Source organism: Sarcophilus harrisii, chromosome 2 (genome assembly GCF_902635505.1).
Source record: "Sarcophilus harrisii chromosome 2, mSarHar1.11, whole genome shotgun sequence".
NCBI classification, from domain to species: Eukaryota; Metazoa; Chordata; class Mammalia; order Dasyuromorphia; family Dasyuridae; genus Sarcophilus; species Sarcophilus harrisii.
The window spans coordinates 134318126-134333452 of record NC_045427.1 but is presented as its reverse complement, the minus strand read 5'-3'; positions in this window follow the sequence as shown (position 1 = coordinate 134333452).

The window sequence follows — 15327 nt, the reverse complement described above, 5'->3', positions numbered from 1 at the left end:
TATATAAGAAAGCTTCAATATAATGTAAAATGGATGGAGAGTCAGGGCACTAGGGGGTCTAATCTTGGCTCTGTCACTAACATGTAGCTCTTATCTTCTAGGCTCAATTATCTCTCCTATGTAACCTTCTATTTCTTCATCTGTCCAATGTGGAGTTTGGAGGAGATTATTCCCAAGGTTATTTCTAGATTTAGAAGATATGATTCTATAATTTCAAATGATATCCAGGAGACTAGTCAACTCATTTTAGGGGAAAATTAGGATCTCACACTCCATAGCCTACTTGCTGTATTGCCTTTCTCTAGTCTTATTCTCCTCCCTGTGTCCTACCGATCCCTGGCCTGCCCTAGTTAACTGGAAATGGAACAGCTAAGAAGTAATTCAGTCAGCATGGCGGCTTTCCAGCTGGGGCTCCAGCTCTGATTCCTTCTCAGTAGTTTGGGGGAAAAGACCTCCTCCCAGGTACCCCAACAGAGATCTGGCCCCAGGCCCAGGAAAGCCTCCTCTTGGAGTGTTCTGAACAGCTGTGTATGGGAGAGAAAGAGGGTTAAAGATCTGGAGGGGGGGGGGGGGGGGGGGGAGGGGGGGGGGGGAGTACACAGTGGCCAACTCCAGAGAGAACCCAGGAAAGCCAATAACAGGTTTTCTCTCAGGGGTAGCTCAGTTTGGAGAAGTAACCTGTTTCCTAGTGTAAAAAAGCTTTTCTTTTCTTTTTCCTTTCTTTCTTTTTGCTGTTCTCTCCTCTTTTTCCTATGACCCAGTTTTAGAACTGAAGGCCTCAGGCATTCTGGCCACTTCTCATTCCCCCCCCCCCCACTCTCCCCCCACCCCTTTCTTTTCTTTTCTTTTTTTTTTTTAAATTAGGACTACTTCCCTAACCAGTTCTTCCTCATCTTTCCATTCTGATCTGATAGAAAGGGGAATTAGGATCTTCAGGGATGGGGATGGCAAACTATAAAGCTGCATCATTGACTATTAAATTTGAAATGGATCTTAGTGAAGAACTAGTCTGATTCATATTTTACAAAGGAGGAAACTATTTCCCCTATAGAGCAGAAAGAGATTGTGTCCAGAATCACATAACAAATTAGTGGTAGAACTGGGACTAAGATCACATCTTTTTACTCTCAATCTAGTATATTTCTCATTACACTGGACAACCTCCTGAAAAGAATTTTTTTCTTTGGTCCAGAAATAAATTAGTGGCTTAACAATCAGTGAATTAATTGATACATATTTAATATCTTCTTTATGCAGCATGGTGTAGAAAAATTTCTGATCTTTGAATCATAAGAGAATTAGGTTGAAATCCTGACTCTGATGCTTATTAACTATATGAACCTGAACAAGTTATTTGCTTATTTGAAACTCAATTTCCTCTTTATAAAATGGGTACTCTAATACTTGCATTAGCTACATCCCAAGGTGAGTAAAGCACTTTGTAAACTTTAAAGTTCTAGGGGAATCTGAGGAATTGTCTTATGGATTATTGTGACACAATGCATGAAATATAAGGATAGATATATGAGCCACAATTCCACCCTAAAGGAGCTTAATCTCCTTGGGCAGACAATATAAATACATAAAAAGCAATAATAAAAATTGAATGATAAATTCTATAGTATAAATTACTACAGGGTTTGGGGAACTTTGAGAAGAGAGATCAGCATGGATTCAGGCAGTCAGGGAAAACTTCATGGAGGAAGCAAGATGTGCGGAGACTTCAAGTATGGTTTATATTTGTACATACAGAGGGGTTGGGCAAAGGTGAGAATTAATATATTGTGTGCAGAAATCTATGATAAGTTCAAGTCTTCTGTTAGGGAGCAATGGGTAAAAAAGACTATGAGCAGAGTGAAAGTCAGATTGAGGAAGACCTTAAACATTTAGCCAAGAAAATTTTTTTTTCTTCTTAATAGTATTTTATTTTTCCAAATATATGTAAAGACAGTTTTCAACATTCATTTCTGTAATACTTTGTGCTCCAAATTTTTTCCCTCCCTTCCTTACCTCTCCCCTCAAGACACCAAAAAATCTGATATTAAATATGAACACTTCTTCTAAACATATTTCCATATTTGTCATGTTGTGCAGGAAAAATCAAATCAAAAGTGAAAAAAAAACCCACAAGAAAGAAACAACACAACAAAGGTAAAAATATTATGCTTTGAATTACATTCAATCTCCATAGTTCTCTCTGATGTCACTTTCCATCCCAAGTCTGTTGGAATTGCCTTGAATCTTTTCATTGTTGAAAAGAGACAAGTTCATCACAATTGATCATCATGTAATCTTACTCATCATTTCTTATAGAACAATAATATTCCATTATATTTATATACAACAATAGCTTATTCTGTCATTCCCTAGCTAATAGACATCCACTCAATAAAATCCCAACTTCTGCAGGAAGCTTTTCCTAGTCCCTCTTAATTCTAGTGTCTTCCCTTAATTATTTCCTATTCATCCTATATATAAATTGTTTATCTGAAATTTCTTTGCTTATTTTCACTCCCATATGACTGTGAGGTCCTGATATAAGTTAAATACGTACAATCCTTTAAATGTATTTCCATATTTGTCATGTTGTGCAAAAAAAAAAAAAAATCAGACTAAAAAGGAGAAAACCACAAGAAAGAAAAAGCAAGCAAGCAAACAAAAAAAGGCGAAATTACAATGTTTCAATTCACATTCAATCTCCGCATTTCTCTCTCTGAATAAGGATGGCATTTTCCATCCCCAAGACTATTGGAATTGTTTTGAATCACCACATTGCTGAGAAGAGTCAAGTCCATCACAACTCATCATCACTTACTCTTGCTGATACTATGTACAGTGTTCTCCTGGTTCTACTCAATTTGGTCAGAATAAGTTCATGTAAATCTTTCCAGTTAGCCAAGGAATTTAGACTTGAAACTTCCTCTAGTTCTTTGAGATACTTTCACTTGGGCACAATCACTATTTTCTTATTTATATTGTGGTTATCTTTTCATGTCATATCTTCCTATTGGACTTCTGGTTCTACCAGAACTGGGCTTGGTACATAAGGTCTTGCTCTTAAGTGGTGATTAACAATTGTTTGTTAATTAAACATATATGAGACTCAGGACAGCTATGTGATATGGTATCAGGCCTGGGGACAGGAAGGCCTGAGTTTAAATCTGGCCACAACTCACTAGCTGTGTGATGCTCTTTACCTCAGTTTCCTTCTCTATAAAATAAGCTGGAGAAGAAAATAGCAAACCACTGCAGTATCTCTGCTAAGAAAATCCCAAATGGGATCATGAAGAATCACAATTAAAATGACTTAATATCAACAATGAGATTCAGGTTGGGTGACTTTGATCAGTTAATCAATCAATCAATACACATTTATTAAACACCTACTATGTGCCAGGCACTGTACGTGCCAAGGATACAATAAAGATCAAAAGATAGTCCCTATTTTACAGGAATTTATAACTTATTGGGTTTTGGGGAGCAAGTTATAGACAGGTTATAGAAGAAATGATTGAGACAATTAAAAGGGGTCAGAGAAGGCTTTTAGTAAAAAACAGATTTTCAGTTGGGACTTAAAAGGAAGCCGTGGTGATCAGTAGATGGAACAGAGAAGAGAGAGCATTTCAAGGATGAGAGACTGCCAGAAAGAATGCTGAGAGCAAGGAGAGGAAGTATCTTGTTTGTAGAACAACTAGGAGGGACCAGCGTCACTGGTTTGAAGAATATATCAGTGGAGAGGAAGATGTAAGACCCAGACAGGTAGGAGAGGGTTAGGTTTTGAAGGGCTTTGAATACTAAATGGAGCATTTTGTATTTGTTCCTGGAGGCAATAGGAAGCCACTGGAATTTATGGAATGAGAGGGCAGTAGATGGACTTGTGCTTTAAGAAATCATTTTTGTGGTTGAGTGGAAGTTGTACTGGAGTGGGGAGATACTTGAAACAAGTCTATTCACCAGCAGGCTATTGAAATAATCCAAATGTGAGAGGATGAGGGCATGTACCAGAGTGGGATCAGAGGAGAGAGAGGAGAGAAGAAATATTTGCAAAAGTGAAATCAACTGGCTTTAGCAAGAGATTGATTATGGGGGTGAGGAGGAGTGTGTGAGAGAGACAAGCCGGTTTTGAGCTTGAGAGAATAAGAGACTGCTATTGCCCACATTAGGAATAGGGAAGGCAAAAGGAAGATGTTAGTCTGATAGAAGAACTTATAATTATATCAGGATCACCGTAGTGTATTAGCCTTGAATCCATTAAACCCAGCTTTATTTTTTGGCAGCATGGTAGAGAGGTACTTGACATTGGTGATTACCCAATAGCTGGTTTCCATGAAATTGTCTGAGTCTTCTTGCAGTTATTAACAATTTCAGTTTGGACTGTCACTTGGTGTAGCATATTCCACAAGTTTACTGACCTTTATACTTTGGAGGAGTAATCTCTGGTTCTCAACACCAAAGAATTTTCTTAGTGTGTATGTATCTTCCCTTGTCCAAACTCCATGATTTTACAGATTTTGATAGTATTACCTTGTCTTTTTATCTTGAAAACTTTAGAATCATAGATTTCTGAGCAGATAGTCATCTAGTACAATCTCTGCCAAGAAGGGATCCTTTGCAATGCAAGTATCCTCTGACAAGTATTCATTAAATTTCTGCTGAAAGGCCTCTCTCCTCAAGGAAGTCCATTCTATTGTTGAACAGCTCTAATTATTAGGAGCCAAAACTTAACTTTCCTTTCCTGTAACTTTCATCCTTTGCTCCTAGGACTATCCTTGGGCAGGGGCAAGGGGGGGAGAAGGGAGAACTTGGGAGGAGTGGGGGGAGAAGTGGAGAGGGGCATCAAACAGAACAAATTTAATCAACTTGTTTCACAGATATCCTTCAGATATTTGAAGAAATCCATCTATCATGTCCTCATAAAGAAAGGCAGCATGGTACAGTTTGCAGCATCAAATGCTAAACTCACAGGAAGGAGGACCTATGTTAAATCTTGATAAACACACTTGTTGGCAGTGTCCATTTGGGTTAGTCACCTAGATGTGTGAATTTTGGGATTCACAATACATTGGTGGTTCTTCCCACTGATGAGATCATTGATCCTTCATATATAGTGCTTTTATATTCCTTTAACTGATCCTAATATGACAAGGTTACAGTTCTACCATCCTGGTTCCTTTCCTCTGGAAGGAATCTGGCTTGTCACTATCATTTTTAAAATGTGACTCCCCAAACTGAATGTGAATCACAACTTAGTATTTCAACTTTTTTTTTTTTTTTATTATTGCTGTTCTTCGCTTGCTTGTTTTTTTTCTTTCTCATTTTCCTTCTCTTTTTTGATCTGATTTTTTTTTGTGCAGCATGATAAATGTAGAAATGTGTTTAGAAGAATTGCACATGTTTAACCCATATTGGGTTACTTGCTGTCTGGGGGAAAGTGTGGGAGAAAAATTTGGAACACAAGGTTTTGCAAGAGTGAATCTTGAAAACTATCTTTGCATGTATTTTGAAAATAAAAAGCTATTATTAAAAATAAAAAAAATTGTAAACAATAAGAAAAATAAAACATGACAAATGTTTTCATCATTCCAAAATGATGAAACCAAAAGCTCCAAGTTTCAGGAATAAGGAAATAACTTCCAAAAACTGAAACCTAACAATTTCTGGTTGTTCTCTTGACTCTGACTACTGTCTCTAAGATCCATGTCAACTGCTGCCTGTTCTCTTGGGTTGTTTGATCCTGAAGTTGAGGGTTATATTTTAATTAAGTAATGGCTCCATCTGCAGTCTTGGGCATGGAGTGTCAGGGCTTTTAGAATGACTGAATTTGCTATTTTGAAGAGTTTGATCAATCAATCAATCAGCAAAAATATGTCAATCAAATACTACATTCCTGGAGCCAATGAACTTGAAAGATAACTACAGATGTATGTATAACCTAGCCCTTCCAGGAAGATGTAGCCTATTTCCCCTTTTGAATAAATTATCATTATTGTAAATTATTAATTACAATTATTATTATGGAAAGTTTTTTCCATTAAAATTTTATTAAGAAAAATGGGCAATTTCCAATTCTTTGCCAACACAAAGAGAGCTGCTATAAACATTTTAGAAGATATAGGTTATTTTCTTTTTTCCCCCAGTCCTTTTTGGAAATAGACCTAGTACTGGTTGGTATTGCTAGGGCAAAAGGTATAGGCAGTTTAATAATTCTTGGGGGATAATTCCAGATTGTTCTCCAAAGTGGTTGGATCAGTTCACAATTCCACCAACAATGAATTGGGGATTGGTTGAACAAATTGTAGTATATGATTGTGATGGAATGCTGCTCTGCTATAAGAAATGATCAACTCAATGATCTTAGAAATACATGGAAAGACTTGTAAAAAAATTTTAAAGAGTAAAATAAGCAGAAAAGAGAACATTATATACAGTAACAACAATATTGTTTTAAAATGACTGAGCAATTTTTTAAATTATAAATACCCAAATTATAAAGGACGCATGAAGATACTATCTATATCTAGAGAAGGAACTGACAAATAGAAATTTGTATAGAATAATTTTACATATAGCTATTTGTGAGAATGGTAGCCATCTCTAGGGAGGGAGGAGGGAGGAAAAAGGGGAAAAAGAAATTTATATAACTTTATTATACATTTAAAAGGAATAGCAAGTTGTACATAATACAGTTGCAGTTTCATGTGCAATCACCTTTTTATCATACTAAGTTATTTTATTCCATAAGTCAGAAAATAAGTATATTTAAAAAGAAGGATGAATTTGTCACTTTACAGTTCTCATTCATTGCTCTTAGTTCTACCCACTGGATCCTGATATGTAGATAAAACATTTATTATACAAATACTATGAACTAGGCACTATACTAAATCCTGAGAAAACAAATATAAGCAAAAAGAAAGACATTCCCTATGCCCAGGGAATTTATAATCTAATAGGGGAAGACAATACATAAAGGGGAAAACATGGAAAGTCAGGAGTGGACCTGGGTCCAAAATACCAAGAAGAAAAAAAATCCAACCCCTCCTATACATGACACACTTGACAACAATTATCATGTCCCTCTTGGTCTTCTCTTCTTTGCGCTAAACATGCCCAATTCCTTCTAATGATTTTCTTCCACAGTGACTTGAGGAATCAGGACCCTTCACAATTCTAGTAATTCTTTGGGGTTCTCCAGCTGGTCAATGTACTTTCTAAAATATGGTTCCCAGAGTTGAATATAACAACCAGGTGTGGCTTGACCAGGATTTTTATTTCCTTATTCCTGAAAGCTCTACTCTTACTCTAAAGTGACAGCATACTTAATTCATGCTGAAATGATGAGAGTTTTTGTATCCCTCTCCTCCTCATTCTGTCAAATTAACGGATTTCAGGAGATGAGATATCAGAATGGGAAGAGTAGAGAGTAGAGACAACTGTTAATTGTAGTTTTCATGTTGTTTGAATGGTAAAAATAAAGTCTTCTATCACTTTGAATATTCATTAAGCACCTTCTCCACAAAGCTTAAAATGCCTTTATACCAGGGATTGTCACCTGAAGCTCTATAGTGGCTCTTTCAGTCAAACTGAGGGAATGAATTTATACCTGTGTATGGATATCTAAAATGCAGATGTGTTGATAGTCCCCCCTTTTTTGGCCCCTTCTCCCTTTTTCCATCTTCCTCCTCCCCTTTTTGTTTCCCCCTTTCTCTTGATCCTGGCTACCTTCTTGCATGTATCAGCCCTGATAGAGTGTGCTGCAATATGCACATATTTTCTTTTCTTTCCATAAAGGCTAGAGCCTGAAATGGGGAACATGCATTTCAACTAGATGAGTGAGATCCTGCAGCCCTACATCTTCCTCAGTGCCTCTACCATAATGTCTTCCCTCTCCCTATCTATAGCCATCTTGTCTGTTCTTCAAGGCTTGGCTCAGTATAATATTCATAGCATATTAATTATATTTAACAGTAAATAGAATGCATTCATGAATAACTTTCACTTTGGATGAGTCATTTAACCTCTTTTTGCACAGAAAGAAAACCTCATCTCTAAAATTAGGAGAACTAAATGATCTCCAACATTTCTTCCAATATAAAATTCAATGGATTTCTAAAATATAAATTTTATTTGCTTGGGCAGCTAGGTGGTGTAATGGATAGAGCACAGGGCTTATTATCAGCAAGACTCATTTTCATGAGTTCAAATCTGCTTTAGACTAGCAGTATGACCCTGAGCAAATTACTTAACTCTGCTTGTCTCAGTTTTTCATGAGCTGGAGAAGGAAATAGCAAACTGTTTCTGCCAAGAAAACCCCAAAATGGGGTCACAGAGAGTCAAATTTGACTGAAAAAAATGACCTAACAACAACAAATACTTGCTTACTAATTATATCATACATAAGAAACAAAATACCATTTATTTGGTTATTCTATCATATTTTATTAACTTGTATAAATTAAACACCATGTTGATCCAAATATAGAGTTTACCCTTAAAATGAGAACTCTTTGAAAAGGAAATAATATATAGATTTTCTCTGAAAAGAAACACATTTTTTGGACCAGTGCTGGGATTAAGTGGAACAGGTAGCTCCAGCCTAGTGAGGCAGCTTTTTCAACCAATATAGATTGGTATCGACACTGCAATTTCTAGTTTTAAAGAGTTGCATGTGGCACCAAGAACTTAAGTGACTTACTGAAGATTACATATCCAGTATGTAATAGGAGGGCAACAAAGGGAAAGTAGGGTATGAGGCAGTCCAGATGGGAGACCCTCGGACTCTGAGGTGACAGCACTGAACAAATAGGAAAAATATTTCATTAGCATCATGACAGAGAGAAAATCAAGAGGTCATTGGGAATTGGCTGAAAATTCTGCTTTGGACCATTAGGAAATTAGAGATCAGAGGGATCCAAGCCATTCAGAACATCATTACAGTCTCTATTCAAATTTTGTAAAAGTCACATTTTTTAGGGGAAAATGACATATTCAGACATAATTCTTTCCTGATGTCTCATTGTGACTTGGCTTTGACCCTGTGTGATTGAAGGTTGTGTCAGGAGAGTAGAAGTTCTTGAAGGTATTTGGGAGCGGGAAGAATATTGCTTGAGTTTTATTTTTTCTGGTCCCCAACTTGCAGTGAGACTTAGGGAGTAAGTTTGACCTATTTGGTTCTTGTATTCCTTTCCTTTAAGCAATTCTTTTTCTCTCTTTCCTTGGAAAAACAAATTAGTTAATTAAAGCACCTCAGGAGAAACAAGATCAGAGAAAAGGGGAGGATTGTGGAATGTTACAGCTGGTAGAGACCTTGAACATCATTTAACTCCTTTGTTAATAGATGTAATGAAACTAAAACCAAGTTAGGGGAAATGACTTGACTAATATCATATTGTTGTTGGCTTGGTACAGTCAGACTAAGACTCAGTTCTTAGTATTTCCAACTCAGAACTATATACTAAGATACCACTGAATTATATCTGAGTCTTCTAAAGTAACTAAGGAGATTTTTCCCTAATCTCATTTCTTTCTGAATTTTTCTCCTAGTTTAAGATGAAAAATAAAGAAATCAGACTTTCTCTGCCTTTGTTGATATTTCGGAGACATCATTTTTAGAATACTAGGAGGAGAGAAAATTGGAGGGAGAGGGAAAGAATGAGAGACAGGAAGAGAGAGGAAGAAGGTGAAAGGAAAGAAAGAGACAGGAGGAGAGAGAGAAGGGAAGAAAAAGAAAAAGAATGGGGAGCGAGAGAGAAAGGAGGAGAGGGAGTAGAGAGATGGTAGGGAAAGGGAAAGGAGGAAGGATGTGTGTGTGTGTGTGTGTGTGTGTGTGTGTGTGTGTGAGAGAGAGAGAGAGAGAGAGAGAGAGAGAGAGAGAGAGAGAGAGAGAGAGAATTTATTGTTTTTGATACTATTTGATCAAAACTCTAATTTTCACTCTTGGGTTCTCATTGGGTGAAGGGGGTAGAATACAGGGAAGATCCCTGTACCCATCTACCTCAGGGAAAGGAAGAGAAATTTAAGCTTTTAAAAACATTTCAAACCACTACAGAATTTTTATTGAGAACATTACTGTATTCGGGGGCACCTGATGGTCTAATATGTCTTGCAGCTCCTCTAATTACCTCTTAACTGGCTTTGTGGCCTTTTAGGGGGTCACCTGATCTTCTTCCAGATTCTAACTATTTACACTTGGCCAGGTCTTCTTACATTCCCATTGATGTTTAATGCCCTTTCCTGGATTCCATCCCCTTTGGGTTCCAGACATTTGAAACCCATCAGAGAGGCTCTCCCTCCCTCTTCCCAACCTTCAGGGGAAATTCCTGTTGAGGCTTCTTTGAGGGGCCCACGTGCATACAGAGGCTAAAAATAACTAGGAATAATAAGGAAATGCAATAAATAAGAGAACAGAGATTACAGATACTGTCCTAAATGTAATTTACCTTTCCTTTAGGAAGAGAGATTCAAGGGGCCTATTTGGTGGATAGGGTTAATTCTGTTTATAATCCCTTTGGTGATATTAAGTCACTGGCCATTGTTGGTCCTCAAGTCACTGATCTTGACAAATTGTAGCAGTCTCTTGAGGATACTCTTCTTTTGACTGATTAATGACTTTGTTGATCTTGGCTCTGTACTTCAATTTCTTTTTTGGTCTTTGATATTTTCCTACTTCCCTACCTGTGGGTTCATCTTTTTCCCTCTGGCTCTTTATAAACTCAGATTCATCATTTTCAAGGCTAAAAACTATTTCTGGGTCTCAGATCTTCAGTTCTGCAGTCAGAGACCCTATTGCTCTGCCAAGTCAAACAGAATAAGAGGGAATGCTGAGATCTAATCCAGTCACTTGTGCTCTCTGGAGCTCTGGAGCCCATAGAGATACATTAGATTAGTTGAAGAGAAGCCCTGAGTTCTATCTCTGTTTGCAGGGCCAGGACTTCCTATTGATGAGATTTAGGTTTTGGGGTTCCTTTCTTTCAGGGAACCAAATGATGAGGTCTAGATTTAGGGAACCAAAATGAGATTAGGGTTCCTGGTGGTCAGGGAGTTAAATGATAAGGTCTAGTGGCAGGTTCGGGGTTCAGGGAACCAAATGGAGAGGTTTGGCTCCCTTGCACTCCCTTGGGAGTTGGCACAAGGGTAGGGAGTTTTGGGAAAGTTCTTCTGGTGGCACAGAGATTCTTTGTAAGAGAATTTACAGACTTGAAAACCTAGATTGATAAAAGAGGTTTATTTTAGACATTGGGAAATAAAATTTCTAGTAGAGAAATCCTGACAGAGAGGCATAAGGTCTCATTAGGGAAATAGGTGAGGATAAAGAGAGGATGCTGAAAGAGAATATTATCCCAGCGGGCAGAAGTTTCCTTGGCATAGCATGCCATAGCCTAGCATGGCATAGTATAGCATGGCATGTCAGGTCCTCTGCAGGAATTGAGCCCCAAGTTGGCTCTTTTTACCTATAAGGTGGATTTCAGCTTGAGCTAGAATTGAATAGAAAATCTTCACTTGAATAGGGTTGGAATTCTTTAGCTCAGGACTGAGCCAAACCCACTTAGATAACAGAAGGAAGCTGTTTGTCCATGGGCCCCACAGACACAGGGTTCAAGGAGACTCTCTCCTTCAAGGAGTTTTAGAATTTCGGGGTCCCTTCTTCACTATGTGTAATGGACTGTGCTAGGTTCATTAGAGTAGTATGGAATAATATGATATGATATGGAAACTATGATAATATATCAAACTGGTATTAGATCTGTAATTTTGTTGACATAGAAAACTCCCTCTATAAATTCAAGTCATCATCTGCTTTGCAATTTATAATCTTAGCGAATTGTCTACAGCAAAGTGTCAAACATGTGGTCCATAACACTCTTGAGCATGTCTAAAACCAGATTAGAAAGTAATTGAGAAAAATTTAACAGAATAAATATAATTTCAATAAAGCATAGATAATATTACATTTTATTTTATTTTATTTTTTTAAATTTAATAGCCTTTTATTTACAGGTTATATGCATGGGTAACTTTACAGCATTAACAATTGCCAAACCTCTTGTTCCAATTTTTCACCTCTTACCCCCTCACCCCCTCCCCTAGATGGCAGGATGACCAGTAGATGTTAAATACATTAAAATATAAATTAGATACACATAATATTACATTTTAAAAGTCAATGTGTAAGGATCCTTATGAATGCATTGGTGGCTTCCTACTTGAGTTTGACATCAGGGGCCCAGGGTCCTGAAAAGCTAAATGGCTTATCTAGGGTGTTACAGCTACTATTGATCAGAGGCAGCACTTGAACACAGGTCTATCTCCTTTTAAGGCCAGTATTTTATCCACAAGGTAACATTATCTCTCTATACCATATGTAAGAGGGGGAAATGTGACTTAAGGCTTGAAAGGTGGGTTGGTTTCAGTTGAAGAGGGTAATGTATGCTAAGCAATTTTGGACTTAATTTTGTAGGCAACAGAGAGCCATTGAATGGTTATGTGTCCTGTAATAACATGAGCAAGCCTGTGATTAGAAACATTACTTTGGCAGATGACACAGTATTGCAGTTGGGAAGCTAGTGAGAAAGACAGGACTTGAGTTCTCTGCTTATAGAATTGCCCAAATGTGAGACCTCTCTTAGACTTCCCTTATTCTCTACCCACTGTCTTGACCTTTCAAGTGCTGTGTAAGCATCTTGAAGGAGACATTCATCTGTTCTTCCTTATCAGCTTTTTGTGTTGGTTTGTTGGTAACTGTTTTCCACTTATGAAGTAAAAGGAGAAAATAAGGCAATAACAGCCCCTGCTTAGCTCCTCTGCTTCTGATATCCAAAAAGCAAGGTGGGAGAGGGGTGAGACTAAGATTAATTCCCCCTTTTATTAAAAACTATGACTCCTTTGGAGAATTGAAGGGAGTGCTGGTTGGTTTAGTGCTGTTTTAATTTACCTTTAATTTAATTGAAGGGAGATTCAAGATTTCTTACTAAATGAGTTTGGGGTGATTTTGAAGTGCCAAGACCAGAGGGTGGACTTTTGCAGGACTATCACTGCAGGACAACTCCTTTCAGCTAAATAGCACATGGATAGAGTGGAGGCAAAAAGGCCTGAGTTCAAATTAGGTCTCAGACACTTATTAACTGTGTGATTCTGGGTAAGTCATTTTAACTTCTGTTTCCTCAGTTTCCTCAGCTGTAAAATGAAAATAATTATAGCACCTACCTCTCAGAGTTGCCAATTTTTTAATTTAGAATTTTATTTTCCCCTCAATTATATGTAAAAACAAAATTTAATATTCATTTAAAAAATTTTTTTGAGTTCCAAATTTTCTCCCTCCTTTTTCCCCCATTCCTTTCTTTCCATCCTCTCTCCTCCCTCCCCCACCAACTGAGAATCAATTTGTTTTAGATTATACATGTCAGTCATGTAAAACCTATTTCCAGGGTTGTTATGAGGATCAAATGAAACAATATTTGTAAAGTGCTAAGCATAATGGTAACATATAATAGGTGCTTAATAAATGCTTGTTCCCTTTCCCTCCCTCTTTCTGACATTTTCACCTGTTGTCCAGCATCACTTCCTCTCATTGGAACCCATTCTCCTCTAGTTTTTATATTATTATAACCTAACTTCTGAGAATCTTCAATCAAACCTTATGCCTTTCCCAGGGTGAACAAAACATGCTCTATTAAAGTTCCATTGCTTTATGCATTGCTAAACTGTTCTGCTCTTCACACAAACTTTCTAGTTCCTGGGAGAACTAGAGTGGATAGATTGGAGATAGGTATGACCAGAGAAAACAGAGACAAGACTAGTTCAGATAGGAGGCAATAAAACATCTTCCCTGGGGAGTGAGTGCGGAAATAGAGACAAGAGGAAAGATATGAGACATTGTGGACATAGAATTGGTAGGAATTATCAATGAGATGTTCATTCTTTATTCTTCTTTTTATGGTGAGGCACTTCGGATTAAGTTACTTTTCCAGGGTCACACATGAAGTAAGAGTTAAGTATCTGAAGTTGGATTTGAACTCAGGTCCTCCTGACTTCAGGGAGGGCTCTACCAGAGCTCTATTCACTGTGTCATTCTAGCTGCCTCTCATCCTTCATTCTTTTCTTTTCTTTTTTTTTTTTAGGTTAAACATATACATTCATTTTTTTTACATATTTATGAGTGATATTGGGAGAGAAAAATCAAAACAAAATAGAAAAACCAAAGAAAAAAAAAGGAAGAAAAAAAAGGTGAAAATAGTATTTATTGATCCACATTAATTCTCCATAGTTTTTTCTCTGTATGTGGATAGTGTTTTCCATCCAAAATTTATTGGGATTGTCTTGGATTACTGAATTGCTGAGAAGAACCAAGTCTATTAAAGTTGATCATCACACAATCTTGTTTTTACTATGTACAATGTTTTTCTGATTTTGCTTGCTTCACTCAGCTTCAATTCATGTAAATCTTTCAAGGCTTTTAAAAAACTAGCCTGTTAATAATTTTTTTTATAGAACAATAGTATTTCTTTACTTTCATATATCATAACTTATTCAGCCATTCCCCAGTTGATGGGCTTATATTCATTTTCCAATTCTTTGCCAACACAAAAAAAGCTCTTTCAAAATTTTTGCATAAGTGGGTCCTTTTCTCTCTTTTATGATCTCTTTGGGATACAGACCCAATAGAGACATTTCTGGATCAATGGGTATGCAGTCTTAAAGCCCTTTGGGCATAATTCCAAATTGCTCTCCAGAATGGTTGAATCAGCTCACAACTCTACCAACAATGTATTTGTGTCCCAGTCTTCCTGAATCTTTTCCTGTCATTTTAGTCAATTGGAGAAGTATGAAGTGGTATCTCAGAATTGTTTTAGTTTTCATTTCTCTAATCAATAGTGATTTAGAGCATTTTTTCATGACTATAGACAGCTTTAATTTTATCACCTGAAAACTGTCTGTTCATATCCTTTGACCATTTAACAATTGGGGAATGACTTCATCTTTTAATTTTGAAGAAGTCTGATGACATCAGGAAGGTGATATTTTTGACTTGTAAGTGAATTGGATTTAAGTGAGGCAGGGCTGTGCAAAGTCATTAGCCTTACTTTCTTCTCTAGAGTTATCAGAGTCCAGTGGCAGGACATAGGTCTCAATGACTGGTGACAGTCTCACAGCAGTGAGCTATATGGCAAGAGGAAGAGAGAACAATCAAAGATGTGCCCTGGTAAACATAGCTCTAATAAATAAGTAGAACATGGATCCTTCATGACTCTAGAACTCCTTGATATTGTAGGCTCAATGTGAGATATTTTGGGTAATCAGAATTTTGCAAGTATGATTTGAGAGCCAGGT